This window comes from Elephantulus edwardii, unplaced genomic scaffold (genome assembly GCF_000299155.1).
Source record: "Elephantulus edwardii isolate Elephantulus edwardi_28Jun2011 unplaced genomic scaffold, EleEdw1.0 scaffold00070, whole genome shotgun sequence".
Lineage (NCBI taxonomy): Eukaryota > Metazoa > Chordata > Mammalia > Macroscelidea > Macroscelididae > Elephantulus > Elephantulus edwardii.
The window spans coordinates 4170931-4192502 of record NW_006399820.1 but is presented as its reverse complement, the minus strand read 5'-3'; positions in this window follow the sequence as shown (position 1 = coordinate 4192502).

Genomic DNA, 21572 nt, shown 5'->3' with positions numbered 1-21572 from the left:
TGAGAAGGAATGTGGCATCAAGATTAGAGGAAGACTCATTAACAACCTTTGTTATGCAGATGACACAACCTTATTTGCTGAAACAGAGGAGGGCCTGAAGCATTTATTTCAGAGAGTCAAGAACTACTATGTTTTCAATATGGATTGAAGTTCAACATCAAGAGAATAAAGATTCTCACCATTGAGCCAAATGGCAGCATTATGATATATGGAGAGGAGATTGAAATTTTAAACAATTTTAGCTTGTTTGATTCCGCAAGGATTTTGAGGTGCTCTATCTCATATACTTTAGGCATGTAGCCAGGAAGGACCAGACTTTGGAGAAGGATATCATGCTAGGAATAGTTCAGTGAAGTAAAGGAGAAGAAGACCCCAGATGAGATGAATTGACACAATAATTAGTGTAATGAGGGTAGATGTGTCAGAGACTGAGATTGGCTCAGTATAGAGTAGGGTTCAGGGTTGCTATGAGGTGCAGTTGACTTGAAGAAACATAACAAGAACAACGACAATCTTTAGTGTTCTGCAATTAGTGTTTCAAATTCTTCTCACTTTCAGCAAGCAAGATTGTGGCATCTGCATAACACAAGGTGGTTGATGAGTCTTCCTCCAATCCTGATGCCCCATTCCTCCTCAGAAAGTCCATCCTCTCAAATGATCTGTTCTGCATAAAGATTATAAAATGGTATGGAAAAAAACATATAACCCCGATGTGCACTTTTCTTAAATTCAAACCATTCTCTTATTTGTATAAATATTATAAAAAAAGAAATAAATATGATAATTTTATGACACATTACCACCGTCAGTTTGCATTGGTTTATATGTTGCTTTGATTCTGGAAGCAATGCAAGACAGATAATTGATGCCTTTGAATTGTGGTGTTGGACAAGTGAAGAGCACTGAATATGGCATGGACTACCAAAACAACAAACAAATCTGTCTTGAAGGTATTTCAATCAAGTGCTCCCTACAGAATGACCTGTGTCCAGGTCAGATGCTGACTGTGGAAGAGACTATCAATATGTGCAAGTTCAAATTATGACTGAAGAAAATTAAAATAAGTCCACAAGAACCAAAATATGATCTTTTCTCTATCTACTTGAAATTAAAAAATAATCGTAAATAGGTTTAAAGTATTGAACACCAATGAAGAAAGACCAGTTTAATTGTGGTATGACCTCAAGATTATCATCCATAAAAAGAAAATGGACAGAGGAGAAAGAAAAAAATATTCAAGATTAATTTGAAAAAAAAAAAAACACCCGAAAACTTCACTAGAATGGTGAGAAGCCAAAACAAAGGAAGAGGTGTTGAAGTAAAAGAATTGAAGATTTAAAAAACAAAGTATCATAATGGAATGCAAGAAACCTAGAATGGGGTGGGGGGGAGGGTGAAGAGAAGAATTCGCTTGGCATTTCTCCAGCTGAAAGAAGTGAAAAACAAATTCAAGTTTCAAGTTACAGTACTTAGAGACACCATGGGCAAAATCTTGAATGACCCAGAAGGAATTAAAAGAGGTTGAAGGGACTACATAGAATCACTGTACCAAAAATAATTGGCTGATAATGATGTATTTCAGAAAGTACTATAAAATCAAGAGCTAATGGTAATGAAAGAAGACATTCAAGCTGCACTAAAAGAATTGGCAAACAATAAGGCCCAGAAATCAATGGAATACTAAATGACACGTTTCAAATGACAGATGCAGCTCTGGACATGTTCACCAGTCTATCCCAGGAAATTTGTAGAAGGCTGACTGGCAGGAAGAGATCCATATTTGTTCCCATTCCTAAGAAAGGGGATCAAACACAATGTGGAAAAAACCAAATAATATCATTAATATCACATGCATGAAAATACTGCTGAAGATCACGCAAAAACAGCTAGAACAGCACATAGACAGAGAACTACCAGAAGTTGAAGCTGAATTTAAAATAGGCCATGACACTGTGATATCATTGCTGATGTGAGATGGATCCTGGTTGAAAGCAAAGCATACCAGAAGAATGTCTGTTTGTACTTAATTAACTATGCAAAGGCATTTGGCTGTGTGGATCATAAAAATGTATGGCCAACATTGAGAAGAATAGAAATACCAGAATCTATAAGTAAACAAGGGGCTGTTTTACAAACAGATTAAGGGAGCACTACATGGCTTAAAATTAAGAAAGTATGCATCATGTTGTATCCTCTTTCTATACCCATTCAATGTATACACTGAGAAAATAATTTGAGAAGCTGAACTCTGAAAAAGAGTGTGGCATCAGAAATGGAGGAAGACTCATCGATAACCTTCATGATGCAGATGGTACAACTTTGCTTGCTGAAATAGGACTTGAAGCACTTACTCAAGATGATTAAAGACTGAAGGCTTTATTTTGGATTGGCTCTTAATGTTAAGAAAACAAAAAACATTGAAACTGTCAGAGACTTCATCTTACTTGGATCCACTATCAATAGTTAGGAGATCAGGAGATATATTGCACTAGGAAAGTCTGCATCAAGAACCTCTCCAAATTATTGAGGAGTAAGAGTGCTGGTTTGAAGACTAAGGTTCCCGATTCAGGCCATGGTCATTTCAGTCACCTGTTGTGTATTTGAGACTGGACATTGAATAAAGATGACAGAAGAAGAATTAATGTGAGCTGTGCTTTTGGAGAGAAGCACTGAACATCCATTGGAAGGTAAAGAGAATAAACAGATATGTCTTGGAGAGGTTGCAGATGGAGTGCTTATTGGAGACAAAGATGATGAGGCTTAGCCTCACACACTTCAGGCATGTTGCTAGGAGGGCTGTTCCTTGGAGAGGGATATGATGCTTGGAAGGGTGTAGGGTGGGTGAAGGAGAGGAAGACCCTTGACCAGGTAGACTGACACAGTGACTGCTGCAGTGGAGTCTAGTATTCCAGGAAGTTTGAGGATGACAAATGATAGAACAGATTTCAGACCTATTGTTCTTAGAGTTGTTATGAGTCATACTTGATTCAGTAGCACCTAACAATGACAACCTATAAAATGGTGTCAGTCGTAATGCCTGTTTCCAAGCATTTTTTGTGAAAATGAAAGGATATGACATATTTGTAGTAATTGGTGTAATATAAATATTTGGTAAATATAAGCCATTGATTGTTAAGAAAAAGGGACCTGAACAAAAGGACTAAAAGAAGTCCAATTATGTATATTTCAACATATATAAATAAAATATGTAACTACCTACATAATGTGGAGATTATATATATATATTTTAGGGAAAGATTATAATAATACTCTAAAATATTATTTACTTTTCTTTTGTGGGATAATTGTTAATTTTGTTTGTTTTATTTTGCGTAATTTTATTCTTTTTGTTATCCCAAATAAGATGGAATTAATTTATAATCTGACAGAAACAATGCAATTCAAACTTTAAAAATTGAATCACATGTGAGAGACATTTTGGTTAGTATTACATTCGGGAAGAGGCAACACTAAGGCAACTGTGGAATTCACCTTTGCTTGGGACTGGATGAGGATATGTGGGTAGAAAGAGGTTCATTGTTCTCCTCTTAATTAAAGCCAGTGTTCCACCTGGTTGTACCATTTTAGGAGTGATAGAGAAGCATTCTTTTCCTCTCAAGAAAAATTAAAAGACCATTCTTTGCCATAAATGACAGAAAAAAACCTGTCTCATGTATATATCCATGGGAAATTCTGCACGTCACATCACAACCATCTACCTCACAGTTATTATTCCTTGTCATCTTCCAACTTGAAATGAGCCGATATAGCACAGACAGTGCAAAATATATGCACTTAATAAGTAAACTCTGCAAAAAGCTTAGCACCATCAGAACACTATCACACCCAACAAGGTTCATTACCTTTTTTTTCTAGTAGTCACATTTAGTGTCACTAAAGCCAGAAATGAAATTCACTACTGTTAAGCTGATTCTGCTTCATAACTGTCAAGTAGGTTTTCAAGGTTGTAAATCCTAACAGATGCACATTTATTCCACTTACTCCTGCTGAAAAGTTTGTAGATTCAAACTACTAAGCTTTTGGTTAACAGCCCATCACTTAACATACTATTACTACCACTAGAGCTCCTTTTGTTGTTGTTAAGTGCCTTCAAGTAGAACACAAGTCATAGAAACTCTATGAACAAAAGACTTGAACCTGGTTCTATAGCTATCATTGTTTCTCTAAGTTCATAGTTTCCAGAAGTGGATTTAACCTGAGAGCTCCACCAAGCATTCTCCACCAAGGGTAACCATAATGGCCTTTGACCTATCAGTGGAACAGTGTTCAGCATCACAGCAACCCCACGTTACCTCAGTACAGAAAATTAACAGACCAGTGCTGTGCTACTTAGAAGAATATTAGTCCCACACACCGTACTGGATATATAAAAACAGAACTCAAGACTTGTTAACTGAAACCTACCCTTAGAACATCTCATATGACTTTTTCAATTTATTTATTTATGATTGAGAGAATTTAAGTCCTGAGTGGTGATGTGATTGACCAATATGAAGCAGCTAGCTAGAAGTACAATCTACCCAATGGTCCAATCTTCCTTCCAATTAATGGACCTTTGCATTTTCCCTACCAACCTGATATCCACATGAACATACATCATCAGCGCATCCTATCTAAATTGCCATAATCTTCTATTTACCGAGGGATTTTGAATAATATATCTAAAATGCAGTATTTCTTCCCAAATAATTTTTAACAAATCAACAAGGTTTTTTCCCTTACTGTTCAAATGAAAAGGATATGCACAATTTTTTAAAAGCTTAGACAAAAATGAAAATTCTTTTTAATGTAGTTCTGCAGAGGTAACAATTGCATTTTTATCTCTGAAAGCTGAAAATAGAAAATATAAGTAAAAGACTCAAGCTGTTATTATGACATTAAGAAAAATATAATAAAAAGGAGGTATATATTGTCTCACATAGTTATTGTGATTTACTGGAGGCCAAAGCCAACGACTTACATAATCTCAGAGATTTTTTTTTAATAATTAAGAAGGCAAGAACCCAAGTTCCTCCTTTGTAAACTCTTCTGATAATAAAAACAGGCTCCCAAATAGATAGAAAAACCAGAGCATAATTGAGATTCATAAGCATAAATAGCTAAGAGAGAAGCTGGATTTCTAGCAGTGAACACTAATAGAATAATTATGGAAAAACTAGAGATTTGAAAGGAAGGGAAGGACTGAGATTTAAAGTTTTCAATCTCTGATTAGCAAAACAATCTGCCAGGGATTTGCTATGTACAGTAAACTCTTCCACTGCATATTTTAGCATTGCTGAGAGGAAAAGTGCATGCTGCAGTGTAAAAGGACAACCTTCATTCTGAAAGCTGTTCAGCAATTAAAAATCAAGAGCTTCTAGGAAAGTCACTTTGGCACCTTGCTTGTCTTCCCAGGTAGAATCTGCTTTCACATCTTTCCAATTCTCTACTCAAGGCTGCTGTTCAGTCTTGGAAAAAGAGCTCTGAAAGTCATATCAATTATATTAAAAATGAGCAAGTTTCTCTTTGCTGTATCAGTCAGTGTAAGTCATGTCATGTAAGTGCAGTTAATGTGAATTGATACACATAGGGTCACCTAGTCATTCACATCTTCATCAGAGAATTTGAAAATCTTAAAGAACAGAGGACATACTGGGAGGATGACAAGGAATAATAACTGGAAGCAATTCAGGCTTTTTTAAGTAGGCAGCATAACAAAAAAAAAGGTAAAAGAAATAGACCTGGAAGAAAATATTTTAAACATAAAGAAAACAAAACAAAACTGTGATTAACTTCTCTACAAGATTTTTCAAGGCAAAAACTGGGACCATTTACAAAGCAATTAGGTATTATCCTGGGGAAAACCATAACATTAAAAAGATTACACTCAATCATTCAAAGCCTTTGCTTATGCCCTGTAGGGTCCTAAGCTTTATATGTGCATTTGAAGAGTTGCCCTATTAGGAATATCTGATGAGGTTCCACAAGCCAAATTGCTGAAAGCAGAGGACAACCTCATTACAGTATGATAACAGTCCAACACCATGGCTTATTACAGACCTGAAGTGTCCTGAATAATTGGATATTATTTACCCATCTGAATTCCAACATCATTGCAAATCACTGACAAGGGACAAATAGAAGACAACTTAACATTATACAGAAATTTCAAGGACATAGAAAAAAGTTAAGGAGAAGAGATTCTAAATATGGAGTGAAAAAGTGGGAAATTAAGGAGAGAGAAACAATGAAAAACATACTTTTGCCCTGACTAGCAACTCACCTTGTCTGATTTACTCATTGTATTCTTCTTTGTCATTAAAAGACTCTCATTACAGTTTTCTCACAGTTGAATCAATAAATAAAATTCAGTCTAGTAGTTTAGAGCACTTATTGATAAATTTATGCTGAAACTATTCTCCAGCAAATCTCAGAATTAAACTTTTCCCTTCTAAACAAAACATTCTAAACCAAACAACCCTAAAATTTTCTAAAGCAAAACATGCACTGCTGTCAAGTTTGACTCGTAGAGATCTTTAGTTTTCAGAGGTTTTAAATCTTGAAGGACAAAGATTGTCCATGTTATTTCTGTGGAGTTGCTTGTGAGTTAAATATTCTTACCACCATGTGGTTAGGCGACCAACTGGCTGTGCATCAATATTATCTTCTCACTATGCTTATTCATTCTGTGTTCTAAGTAAATAAGTCAAGATGATAGAATATATGAAGAAAAACGTGGCATCAAAACTGGAGGAAATCTCATAAACAACCTGTGAAATGCATATGACACAACCTTGTCCGCTGAACTAAACAGGGACTTGAGACGTTTAACTAATGAAAGCCAAAGACCCTCTAAAAAAAGACGTCTCAAAAACTTTCATTATCATCATGTTTGAACCTAAGATTGCCCATCTTTCTCTTGCAGAGGAGCTGGTAAATTCTAATTTCCGTATTTGGGTTAGCGATGTAATTCCTTACTACCAGGTCATCAGAACTCCCTGATAAAGCTTATATATAGCCTTCATAATCTTCAGCATGAATTAAACCTCAACCTAAAGAAAGCAAAAATTCTTACAACTAGAATAAGAACTATCATGCCAAATGAAAGAAAGATTGTCAAGGATTTCTTTTTTACTTGGTTTCACAATTATCACCCATGGCAACAGCAGCCAAGAAATTTGACATGAGGGAGGGGAAAAAAAAAAAAGAAATTTGACATGGCAGTTGCAGTAGGCTAATCTGCTACCAGTGACCTCTTTAAAGTGCTCAAAAGCAAGGATGTCACTTAAAAGACTAAGACACACCTGATCCAAGTAATGATATTTTAATTGCTCCCTACACATCTTAAAGTTATGCAATGAATAAAGATAACTGAAGAAGAATTGATTCTTTTGAACTATTGAAGAATATTGAATATACTGCCAGAAGAATAAGTAAATTTATCTTGGAAGAAGTACATCTTTCTTTCTTAGAAGGGAGGGTGGAAAAATTTCATCTCGTGTTATTTTGGAATGTTATTAGCAGATATCAATTATTAGGAGAAGACATCATGTTATGCAAAGTCAGAGAAAGAAAAGCAAGGTCCTCCAAGAGATAGATTGACATAGTGCCTGGGTCATTCTGGTCTCACCAGCTGATACTTCATTCTGTTATACAAAGAATCACTATGACCCAGAAATGACCTAAACACAGCACCTAGAAACAATAATAACAATAACTAGGATGCTAAGATAGCTTTTAGAGCTGTGGCTATGTGCTTCCATGCTAACCAAAAAGTCAGGGGTTTGAAGCCTTCAACTGCTCCATGGAAGAGAGTACAGCAATCTACTTCTAGAAAGCTGACAGTCTTGAAAACACTATGAGGAAGTTCTACCCTGTCTTGTAAGATCACTATGACTAAGAATTCACTCTACATACAGCAAGAAGGATACTGTATTTATACTTAATTACCTGAATTATGTATTGACATTATTTATCCTTTCCTCTACCCCATTTCCAAGCACCTCAGTTTTTCCTGAATACCTGTTTTTGCCTCTTTGCTGTATCCTCTATGAAAGTCTGCTGAATCAGGATGTACTGCTATTTTCCAGAAACTAAAATAGACATATTCCAGTACATTTGTTCTCAACATGAAGCCAAAGTAAAATTCTGTTGTTTAGCATTTTTAAAAGGGTTAATATAATTCAATCTGAGGTTGAGGGAGAGATGGACAAGGTCAATTTAAAGTGTTACTGTAAATTCAACTAGAAATAAAACCTAATGCAATGCCAGTAACTAATTATGCATTTTATATTTTGATTAGAAAAAAAAAACCCAAAAAAACAACAAACCCCGGAATGTAAAGCGGAAGAGAATAACTTTATGAGCACAGGTTTTGTTGTGGCCTTTTGTTATTGTTGTGTAGCATTGAGTTGGAACTTACCCATAGCGGACCCTCTAGTGAATTTCACAGATTCAGACAAGAGCTTATTTCCTTTCTTTTTTCCTAAGGAACAATTGGTGGATTTGAAGCACACACTTTTGGGTTGGCAGTGCAATTCTTTACTACCGAGACACAATATTACTCACTTCAAAATCAGGAAAAGAGTACATCAAGGACGTATTCTGTCTCAATACCTTTTCAGTCTATATGTAGAACAGATCATTCAGGAGGTTGGGCTTTATGTGGAGGAATGTGGCATTAGTATTGGAGGAAGACTTATCAACAACTTGCGATGTGTAGATGACACAACTTTGCTTTCCGAAACTGAGGAGGACCTAAAGCATTTGCTGCAGAGGATTGAAGCTCCTGATTTCAAATTCTACTACGCTCCAATGGTGGTCAAGACACTGTAGTACTGGTACAATAACAGACACATAGATCAATTGAATAGAATTGAGAATCAAGAAACCAGCCCATCTACCTAGAGAAAACTGATTTTTGACAAAGAGATGAAATCACTTAAGTGGGGAAATGACAGCCTTTTAAACAAAAATGGTGCTGGCAATATTGGTAATCTGACGAAAACTCAAGCAAGATCCACACCTCACTCCATACACAAAAACCTATTCAAAGTGGATTATGGACCTAAGACTAAAACCAAGGACTATAAACTTCATTAAAGAAAAGCTTGGAAGAACTCTAGAAGTCCTAAACCACAACATAAACAGTCTTTCAAACGTCTTGGAAAATCTACAACCAGGAGAGGATAAAATAGATAAATCCTTATGCACATCCAAAAACTTCACCAACATGGTAAAAATGGAAGCTACAGACCGGGAAAAAAATATTTGGTAATGACATGTCAGACAAGGTACTTATATCTAGAATTTATAAAATACTCAAGTACCACAACAAGATGAAGATTGAAAATTGAAAAATGAGCACAGGATATGAAGAGACACTTCATAAAAGAAGACATTCAGATGGTAAACAAACATATGAAGAAATGTTCAAAATCTCTAGCCCTAAGAGAGATGCAAATCAAAACTATTAGATATCATCTCCCCCTAGTAAGAATAGCAAAATTGAACATCAAATGCTGGCAAGGTTGTGGAAAAACTGGAACCCTTATTCACTGTTGGCAGGAGTGTAAAATGGTGCAACAACTATGGAAGGCTATATAGTGCTTTCTCAAAAAGTTGCAAATACAAATACCATTTGACCCAGCAATTCCACTACTGGGAATTTACCCTAAAGAAACCATAACTGCCACCAAAGTAGATAAATGCACACCCATGTTTATTGTGGCTTTGTTTGCAATAGCAAAGAGTTGGAAACAACCCAAGTGTCCATCAACAAACAAATGGATAGAGAAGCTCTGGTATATTCACTCAATGGAATACTACATAGCACTGAAAAAAGAACTCATGAAATATTATGCAAAATGGATGACCCTGGAGGGCATGATGAGTGAAATATCTCAGTCACAAAAGAACAAATATTGCACAGGGTCACAGTGTGACATTATGGTTGAGGGAAGACAGCGAAGGAGAGGAGGAATGATGTATACTGCATTGAAACAGATGAGGAAGAGAACTGTTTAAAAAGGATATGTGATTGGGTATTATTGTCATGACAGGAGTCCAGAATTAAGGTTGCACAGTAAAGTGGACTTGGGGGGAAGGATTTCATAACAATGAAATAGTTTTCTTTTACTTTTCAAGGAGAAGAGTTAATTGAGGGGGAGGGGTGGGCAGAGAGAAAAGTGCAACAGTGAATTACTGGAAACTCTCAATCTCTGTAAACTTTCATTAAAATGAAATTTTTTTTAAAAAGCAATATTAAGAAAAAAGATTCTCACCACTGGGCCAATTGGAAGCCACCATGATATATGGAGAAAAGATTGAGGTTGTTAATAATTACAGCTTGCTTGACTCCACAATCAACACTCGTGGCACCAGCAGTCAGGAAATAAAAAGATGAATTGCACTGGGAAAATTTGCAGTCAGGGACCTCTCCAGAGTAGTGAGAAGCAAATATGTTAGTCTAGAGACTAAGATGCACCTGATTCTGGCCATATTCTTTGCAATTATTTGTTATGCATCAAAGAGCTGCATAGTCACTGAGGATGACAGAAGAAATGATGACTTTGAGTTGTGGTGCTGGAGAAGAGTGTTGAATATACTATGGACTGCCAAGAGGACACATAGGTCTATGCTGGAGAGGGTGAAACCAAGTTTCTCCTTGGAGACTAGGATTTTGAAGTTCCATCTCAAATACTTTGGGCATGTAGCCAAGATGTACCAGTCCTTGGAGAAGGATGTCATGCTTGGCAGTGTGGAGGGACAGCACAGGAAGAACAAGAACCTGGATGACAAGGATTGACACCATAACTGGGGTAATGGGATTAGATGTGTCAGAGTCAGTGAGACTGGCTCAGGGAATGGCAGGCTTTAGGACTGTTGCACATAGGGTACTATGAGTCATAGATGATTTGGCAGCACATAACAACAGTAACTTATCAGCTTTGAGTTATACAGAATAACAATTAAGAGAATAGTTCAGATTGTGTGCATTTGAATCTCAACTCTTTTTATCATCAATGTGACCTTCATAAACCTATTGAACTTTTCAGTCTTCCTTTTGGAAGCTTTAAAGTGGATAAAGTATTAGGATATTTTTGTGGCTGGGTACCTTTTAGTTGAGTTTAGTTCATAAGGACCTCATATGATAAAGAAAAATTGTTTTTTGCATTTTCTTGCCTGGAAAATTTACAGAAGCAGATTGCCAAAACTTTCTTCTGCAGAGCCACTGTTATGTGTTATGTATTCTTTCCTCTCTTTTATTGCTATTCAGATAGAAGCAACTCATAATTGACTCTTCACTGAGTTTCCAACGTTGTAAACTATATACGAGGAGATTGCCCATCTTTATCCCAAGGAGCCACTCATGGATTCACACTGCTAAAGAGCTTTGCCTTTGGGTTAGTAGCGCAGGTCAATGTAAAGGATTTAAACCAAACAAACCCGTTGCCACTGAGTCAATACAAACTCTCAGAAACCTCCAGTGAGTTTCCAAGGCTGTAAATCATTACAAGAGAAGACTGCTCATGTTTCTCAAAAGGAACAGTTCCTGGATTTATAGCTAACTTTTTAGTTAGCGGAACAACACATAACCAACACCACGAAAAAAATTACATTGTAAGTATTAGCTTGTGGTAGGAAACATTAAAGGAAAAATGAGCAGAAATAGTAAAACAGATATGAGGATCTAAAGAAGGAAAAGGGAGCAGAGGAGGGTTGAGTGAGGGATAATCATGGGGTTGCATGATGGTTTGATGGGAGGAGTGGATCCGGTGTTTGTGGCAATGTATATAATCTTTGTAGGTAAACCAGTGTAAAATTGGGGGAAAAAAAAGGATTGCAAGAAAAACAGAAAAAAAAAAAACAACATTTTTCTTACAGGCTATCCTAAGGGCATATCTTTTGTTAAGGACCTCCGTAAAGTGTTTGAAAGCAAGGAAGTCAGTTTCAAGACTTAGTTACAGCTTTTTTTTTTTTTTGTCCTCTCAATTATCTATTTATTTATTTATTTATTTTTTTTTAATTTAGGTTGTTTATTTTTCATTTCAATGAACATCTACAGAGATTTTGGGATTCCATTCATTCATTGTTGCACCCTTCTTCCATTGTTTCACATAGGTGTAAAAGTTGGGCAAGGAATAAAGAAGAGTGAAAAAAGAATCAATCCCTTTAAATTTCAGTATTGACAAAGAATATAGAATATTCCATGGACTGGCCAAGCTAATACCACCCAATGCAAATTACATCAATGCAAATCTGTCTTGGAAAAAGTAAAAATTAGAGTGCTTCTTAGAAGCAAAGATGGTGAAACTTCATCTTACATACTTTGGGTACATTGTCAAAAGGAACCAGTCCTTGAAAAACCCATCATAATGGAGAAAGTAGGGTCAATGAAAGAGAGGAAGATTCTCAGAAAGGTAGATTGGTATATTGATTGTAACATTGGACTTCAGCATGGAAAAGGATAAGACAGTTTTATCCATTGATTACAGCTAAAATATGAGTTGTAATTGATTTGACAGCATGTAATAACTACTTTAAAAAGTAAAAAGCAAAAATTTTGAAATACCAGTTTCTTTAAACTTATAGAGCAAATATCCTCAATCTTGAGTATGCATCAGAATCACCTGAAAGAAATAGTAAAACATTGATTTCTAGCCCTATCCCCAGCATATTTTATGAAATAGGTCTTTAATAATCCAAATAGTACCCAGACAATGCCGATGTTGGTCATGGAACTCAATTTTGAGTGCTGTAAAGGATATATCTGATAGTAATTGGGACCTATTATGTACTGGTACTCTATGTACCTATAAAATTAAGTTTGTGAGAACGTAAGTCTTGCTTTCTATATACAAAATAATTACTATAAATCATTTGTGAATATTGTAATTCGGCTCCAATAATTTGGCAAGAATTTAAGTACTCTCCTTAGGAAGACATTTATTTGCATCTCATTGGAGATTATTCTAAAAGTACAGTTGGGAACTGGCACAAATTCAATCTGGATTCAGAAGAGGTTGTGCTGTTGTTGGTATTGTTAGGTGTGGTTGAGTTGAGTATAACTCCTAATGACCCTATGAACAACAGATATAAAACATGTTTTATTCTGTGTCATCCTCACAATCTCATCCTCACATGATTGAGTCCATTGCTATGTCAATCCTCCTGGTTGAGGGTCTCTCATTAGTAATCTCTTCACCTTTCCAAGCATTATGTCCTCCTCCAAAGGAAAAATGCATTTCCTCCCATTTCTGCCATTTTCCTTCAGCATTTTCCACCTGTCCCCACTATATTCCTTCAGGTGTAACTCCAGTCCTTCAACTTCTGCCAGGCTGTGCTCACAGCTTCTGAGCTTACAGCAAGCCAGTAACGGCAACAGAAGAAAGAATTTTCCACTCATGTCAGTTTTGGACCTGAGAGAGACTAGAAAATGACCATGGTGAGAGCGAAACCTTGCTGAGAAAGACCCTGGAGGCAAAACTCTGGTGGTGGTGGTGGAAAGACTGTAGCATTTCTGTGGAGAAACTGTGACAAAATATCATCAGAAAGGCCCTAAGATTAAGGACATGGTCCCTTATCACCCCAGAGCACAAGCCTGATAAAGAGCCTGTAGTCCAACACCATGGTACTTCTAGAGCCATACCAGGAGCAAGAGGCTCATTTATTCATTTTCAACTCACCGACTGTGGTACTGAGAGAGGGATTTATAGGGAAGTAAGTTGGAGAGTGGGGGAGGCAAATGTGTAATTATGCCAGAAGATACCAGAATACTAGTTACAACTGAGACATCACCCTCACTTAGGACATTATCCTGCTGTGCTAGCCCTGTGCCTCGGTTGGAGGAGCAGAGACACTAAGGCACAGGAAGATAGTCTAGGAGCAAAAGTTCAGAGACAAAGACATTTCTCCAAAACTGCCAGAGAGAAGAAGCTTTCTCCTAGACCTGGTATCTGGGATTTGGACTTGGGTCCTCCCAAACTATAGGACTTATGCTTCAGCTTGTTGTATTTAGGTAATGATCTGCATACCACTAAGTACTGTGTAGTGTAGGCATCTGTAATTCTTGCTAGAAGAGGCTATAGAATGAGGAATATCATTCTTGATTGTCTGATGGGTTTTATCTAAAATCAGAGAATACTAGAAAAATATTTACTTGTGTTTTATTGACTATACAAAGGTATTCAATTGTGTGGCTCATAATTGAGAAGAATAGCAGGATAATAATGAAAACAATTAATTGTGTGTTTTTTGGCAGTCCATGAGATATTCAGTACTCTTATCTAACACTATAACTCAAAGACTTCAATTCTTCTTCTGTAATTCTTATTCATTGTCCATCTGTCAGATACATAACAAGTAATTGCAAAGATCATGGCCTATAGCAGGGGCACCTTATACTTCATAGCTCTTCAGTATTTTGGAGAGGCATTGACAGTGGCCTTACCAAAAGCAATACATCTCCTTATCTCCTGACTGCTGTTACCAAGTATTTTGATTGTGGGTACAAGCAAGGCAAGATGATGAATAGTTTCTCCGTCTACCATGATGTTGTCCACTGACCCAGTAGTAAAGACCTTTGTCTTCTTGATGTCATGTCTCATAGGAAGTGTAATCAAAATTCTCATTAGATTTGGGGATGATAAAATTTCATCTTACATGTTTTCAACATACTGTTGAGCAGTAGTAATCTTTGGAAAAGACATCAAGTACCAAAAAGTAGAGGGTCAGAATAAGAGAGGAAGATCTAACAACAACAACAACTCTCTTTCTGTTCATTATTAGAACTTGTTAAAACATAAACTACATGATAAAATGACAACACACATAACCTGAAAATTTAAACTCATGTTCAAAGTGTGATTATTTTTCATTTTGTAAAATAATAAGCAAAGCAAAGAGAGCAAAGAAAGAGAGAAAATTACTTTCAATGAAACAGGACAAATTGTCCTTTAAACTTTTAAAATTTCATATGTAAAATGAAAAATTGGGATATTTCTACCTCCTTATATCTTTTATTTAAACTGTTTTCCACAGTATACACTTTGAAGCCAGTCAAATCAATAAAGGCAGCACAAAAGTCTGGTGTAGGAGCCCACTGACCTCATTAATGTCAGCTTCATGCTATAATGACATTCTATTTTTTTAAATGTTAAGGTGTAAAAGTACAAATTAAACATGGCAATAGGAGTTCTAACAATTCCATTTTTGTCTTGCTAAAATGCACTCCTTAACCATAGTTAATTTGACCTTCATAGTAATAACCACCTAAAGCAAGATTTAAAATAAATGTGAACAGGTTGGGGTTTTTTAAAACTTTTATTTTTTAGTGAAATTTATTCTACTTTCAAATCACCAGAAAATAATTTCTATTAATTTCTGGAGAAACATTTATATATTGTTTTAACCTCTTTACTATTTAGCTAGTACATCAACTGCTTGTCTCACTAATAGTACTTAAGTCTATTAGATTTCCCTACTCTTCTTCAATATTTAATTTACAAGGTCCACTTTCAAAGAATTAGAAACTAAGAAAATATAATGCATTACATAAAGGAGCATTTAATCTCCATAGTATTTCTTTAAAAAGAAATTCTTTTGACTAATTCAGAAACTAAAAAAAAAAAAAATTAAAACAAATGAGATTTGGAGGGATGGTTGTATTTTAGTAATATAAGTGGGTTTTTCACCCTTAATCAAAGCACAAACTAGAGCTGTGCCTGCCTTTGAAATAAGCAATAGATACTTCCTTCTTATATCTTAAACAAAAGTCTAATTTTCATAAAATCCATTCTCCATAGAAATTTCAGGCAGTACCATTTTCGGGTGTTAAAATACATGGCTTGGACAAATCACTGCTGAAAGGAAGTGTTCGAGTTGCATCTTACTGCCATATACTCAAATTTAGTGATTGTGGGTTTGAAAAATTCAACTTAAAGGAAACATTTGTTTTGTGATATTCTAACCTAGTATAGGTAATCTGGTAGCATAGTAGGTTAAGGTGTTGGACTATAAAACAAAAGTTTTCTCCATGGGAGAAAGATCAGGCACATCTTTTCCTGCTAAAAGTTACAGTCTTAGAAATTAGAGGGCCACCTGTGTCAGAATAGCCTCAATGCCAGTGATTTTTATTTTGAGTGGGACAAAGGTTAAGTAGGGTGGCTGCAAACTGAAGGGTCAGAGATTGAAACTCATCTACAATTCAGAGAGAGGAAGACTGAAAATCTGCTCCATAAAAAAAATAATCAACAACCTGAATAATGCAGATGACACATTCTTGCTTGCCAAAAGTGAGACAGGCCTGAGGCATTTGCTGCAGGTCAAGAACTGCAGCCTTCAAGATGGATTGAAGCTCAACGTCAAGAAAATAAAGATTATTACCACTGGGCCAATTGGTAGCATCATGATAATGAAGAAATAGAGATTTTTAACAGCATTAGTTTGCTTGGCTTCACAATCAGCAGTTTTAGTACCAGCAGTCAGGAAATCAAAAGATGAATTGCACTGGGAAGGTATGCTGTCAGCTACCTCTCCAGAGTACCGAAGAGCAACAATATCAGTCTAAGCTCAATGTTAGTCTAAGGATACTAAGGTGTGTCTGATCCAGGCCATGGTCTTCACAATTACTTGATAAAAACTCATCTGACTGAAAACACCAATAAAGCGTTTGAGATTACCTCTAGAATAAATAATAGTTATTTATGTTTGTGACTATCCAACTTGAGGCCAGTAGTGCATTTGTGCTTTTCATAATTCTTTATGAAAGGTCAAAAAGATTCATAAAGGAGAGAGCACTTAATTTTCTTCATTTATCCTTGCTTTGAATAATTTGTGGAAACTTTTATGCCAGAAGTGCTTTTTTTTAGTAATATTTTTTATGGTTTTCTTCCTCTCAGAATTAAGTGATAGAGATACACGATACAAAGAATTATGTTTATGCAGCATTCTTAAAAGAAATCTTTGATAACCTCCATGTAGGAGACAAATGGAAAATTGTCTTCACAAATTTCTTCCTAATGACAGGCCCTTACTGTTTTAGACATCTAAACCTCTCCTCTTTGTTGCCATTAGAACCAAGAGAAGACCTGTGCGTGCTAGTCATAGAGAGAGAGTGGCATCCCACATCCATATAAATTCTTCTAGGGAAACAGCTTGATCTCTTTTTTGTTGTGAAATATCATTGGATTTTTCAGTCTGTATTTGTAGTGTGATATCAAATCAATTGAAACTCATAGAGACTCTACAAGATAGCTAATTGCTGTATAAAGTTTTCTAGGCTGTAATTATTGTTGTAATTATGTGCTTTTGAATTACTTGCTCTGAACCCTACACTATCCTGAGCCAATCTTATTGTCTTTGACACACCTACCCTCATTACCCCAGCCACTGAATCAATCCATCTCATCGGAAGTCTTCCTTTCTTGTGTTGTCACTCCATACTCCCAAGCATGATGATGTCTCCAAGGACTGGGCCCTCCTTGCATCATGCCCAATGTATGACAGACGGAACTTCAGAATCCTTGCCTCCAAGAAGCAGCCTAGGTTCTCTAGGATAACCCTGTTTGTTTTCCTAGAAGTCTATGGTACATTCACTATCCTTCTCCATCATCATAGCTCAAAGGCATCTATTCTCCTTCTATCATTCCTAGCCGTTGTGCAGCTTTTTGATGTATAGTAAGTAATTGTGAAAACCATGGCCTGGATCAGACACACCTTAGTATCCTTAGACTGACTTTGACCTTAGACTGATATTGTTGCTCTTCGGTACTCTGAAGATGTACCTGACAGCATAACTTCCCAATGCAATTCATCTTTTGATTTTATGACTCCTCCTTTGCTGACCTTCCATCTGACCTTGCCAAAAGCTCTACCATCTTTGCCTCCAAAGAGCACTCTGATTTAACTTCTTCCAAAACATATCTGTTTGCTCTTTTGGCAGTCTGGCATATTCAGGACTCTTCTCCTCAAAGGTAAAAATTCTTTCATTCTTGTTCATTGCCCAGACTTCTGATGTATAGCTCGTGATTGAGAAGACCATAGCCTGAATTAAGTGTACTGTAGTCTTCAAACTGACATCCTTGGTCTTCAGTATTTTAGAGAGGTCCCTGACAGTGGATTTGCCCAAAGCAATACATGTCCTGATTTCTTGACTGCTGGTACGAAGGGTGTGGATTGCAACCAGTGCAAAGTTATGCAGTTCAAATCCATCAGCTGTTCTGCGGGAGAAAATGGGCAATCTCCTTTCATACAATTTATTATCTCTGAAAACTTTCTGGAGGGTCAGCTCTGGATCAATTCCATCTCAATAGTACACAACAATAACTAACTATTAAAGATTAAAGATTTATTGTTTGAACACTTACTCTTCATCACAAATATTCCCCAAATCAATATTTTTCACAAAAGTTCTTTTTGTTGTTGTTATGTGCCATCTGTCCAACAGCTCTGAAACCTGCTCTGTCCTGAGCCAGTCTCACTGACTCTGAAACACTTACCCTCATTGTTCTAGTTACTGTATCAATCCATCTTATCCTGAGTTTTCCTCTCCTGAACTGTGCCTCAACCCCTTCAAATATGATGTCCTTTTCCAAGGATTGGTCTCTCCTGGCCACATGTCCAAAGCATGTGGGACAGAGCTTCCTTTTGGTGATGTGGTGACAAATAAAAGATTACCAGTTGAAAGATTGCCAACTAAAACACCAGTGATTTAAATTTAGAGATAACTGCACAGATTTTAAAAGTCTTCTTCCATAAGTATTGTTGTTGTGTGTCATCAAGTTGTCCGTGACTCATACCTCTGAATCTTGCCTATCCTGAGCCAATCTTACTGTCTGACACACCTAATATCCCATTGCCCCAGTTACCAGGTCGATTCATATCATCTTATTTCATCTGAGATCTTAGAAATGAATAGAAAGAGGATAAAAGAGAAAAAAAAAAACCCATACATTTGGAAGCTGAATAACACCTTGCATGAACATGAGTGGGTACTAGAAGAAATATGAAATTAAAAAGTTTCTTTAAACAAATGGCAATGAAAACACCACTTACCAAAAACTCTAGGAAACAGCCAAAGCAGTAATCAGATGTCAATTTAGAGCAATAAGCAAACACATCAAAAGGCAGGAAAAAATGACCATTGACTCTCTATCCCAATATCTCCAACAAATTGAAAAAGAACAGCAAGAAATCCTGACACCCTCTAAACGAATGGAAATTATAAAAATTAGAGGAGAAAAACAATTGACTCCATGATGCCCCAAATATATGAAGTTAAGCTTTATCATCCTTGCCTCCAAATAGCATTCCACCTGTACCTTCTCCAAGATGTATTTGTTTTTTTTCTTTTGGCAGTTTACGGGGTGTTCAGTGCTCTTCTCCAATACCACAGCTCAAAAGCATCAATTCTTCTGTCATCCCTGTTCATTTTCCAGCTCTCAGATGCATATCAAGTGATCAGAAAGACCAAGGCCTCAATCACACTCACCTTAGTTCTCAAACTGACATCATCACTCTTCAGTAATTTAGAGAGGTTCCAAATGACCTACTTTCCCAGTGCAATGTGCCACCTTATTTTCTGACTGCTGGTACCAAGGGTGTTAAGTGTGGATTCAAGCAATATGAAGTTGTTGACAGTTTCAATCTCTTCTCCATCCTTCATGATGCTGCCTAGCAGTCCAGTGGTAAGAATCTTTGCTTTCTTGCCATTAAGATGCAATCGTATTGAAGGCTAGATTGCTCAATCTTCTGTAACAATTGCTTCAAGACTTTCTCACTTTCAGCAATGTTTTATCATCTGCATAATGCAGATTATTGATAAGTCTCCTTCCAACCCATAATTCTTATTTAGTATAAATGCCTTGGTTTTGTGTTTCATGGAGTTCATTCTAACTCACACATAGTGATCTTACATAATAGAACTATCTTATAGGGTTGTTTGACTATAGTTTTTGGAAGAGTAGATCTTTTATCCTGTGGAATGCTGATAGATTCTAACCAATAATTTTTCACTTAAACAGGTGAGTACTTAGTTATTTGTACAGCCAACCAGAACCTACTGCCATAGCATCAATTCTGACTTAGTTCAACATTCTAGAATGGAGTAGGTTTCCAAGGAGTCGTGGATATTGAATTTATTCTAATTCATAGTGACTCTATATGAGAGAGTAGCACCACCTCATAAAGTTGCCAAGGCTGTGGAATTTCTCTTTACGGAAGTAGACTGGGCCTTTATTCTTCCAAAGAATGACTACTTGGTTTTAACCACCAACCTTTTGGTCAGCCAACTAGATCTCCAATCAATGACCCACTATAGCTTCTATTGTATCATCAGCACTCTTAATACCTGAAAGATGTGAAAATGTCAGAAAAGTCATGAGAAATCTGAAGAGACTTGGATATATTGGATTAAGTGCTGTTAAAGACAAGGTAAAGACAAACTCTATGCTGGCCATTCAAAGGGTAATCTAAATTTGGAAAGTACTTTATGAAATAGAAACTTCTCTGATACAACTTCAATAAAAAGACTTCAGCAATGTCAAACTAAGAGATTGGAGGAAAGGGATGTAAGGAAAAACTATTCACTGTATAATTCTGTCCTTGTTGGATGATGGATTATGACCATTTTACTTATATTTAAAATAGTATAAAAGATCTCTTTCAACTCAAGTCAGCTTAGATTTAAAAATTGGGAGTATCATTTACACACTTCCTAACTGACTACTTGATAGTGTTACTAAACATTGTCTATATATAATTAGTGTCTAAATTTTTATAAATATACCATAATTTCACTTACATGCAAATATCAGGAAGTCTCACTGGAGTTGCACATTTATGTATATTATATTAACATGACCTATTTTATTTTTATGTTAGTTTCAGAATTTTTTAGGAACTATTTGATAAACAATTATACCTCTAACATATTGAAAGTTCAATTCCAGTTATCAATAATATAGTCAAGAACGCAGCAAATGAAAGTATCAAATTTTGTGTCCTAGGGAGCTCTGGTGGCTTATAGTTGTAGTGTACTATCAAGTGGAAGAAGACTCATAGCTTACTCTGCAGCAAGTTTTTAGAAGCTGTGCATCACAGAGGAGGAAATACTGCCAATCCAATAGTATACTGTTTGAATCCACCAGCTGCTGGATAGGAGAAAGATGAGCAATCTCCAAGGCAATTCACTGCTTCTTAGAGTCCATTGGAGGATCAAATACAAGTCAGTTCCAACTCAATGGTACTCAATGACAGCAGTGTGTATAAAAGTTATAGTTACACTATAATGAATAGAGTATTAGCTAATTGGATTTTCTGGATTTAGTCAACAATGGCCTCTGGGCTAGAAGTCTCTTGTTTTAGAGTCAACCAGCAGCTGGTTGAATGCCTTTTGTTGGGTGTGTCTTTAAAATTCCGTAGTGATGGCTTAAGTCTGTGGCTGGTCTGGAGGCTTCTGTGTAGTCCACTCTAGAAGTTGATTTTCCAAATTTTTAATGTTAGGATGAACATTCTCTAAGAGGTACAACAACTGTTTGTCTGTTTTCTGTATTGAATAATTTGGAGTTGCT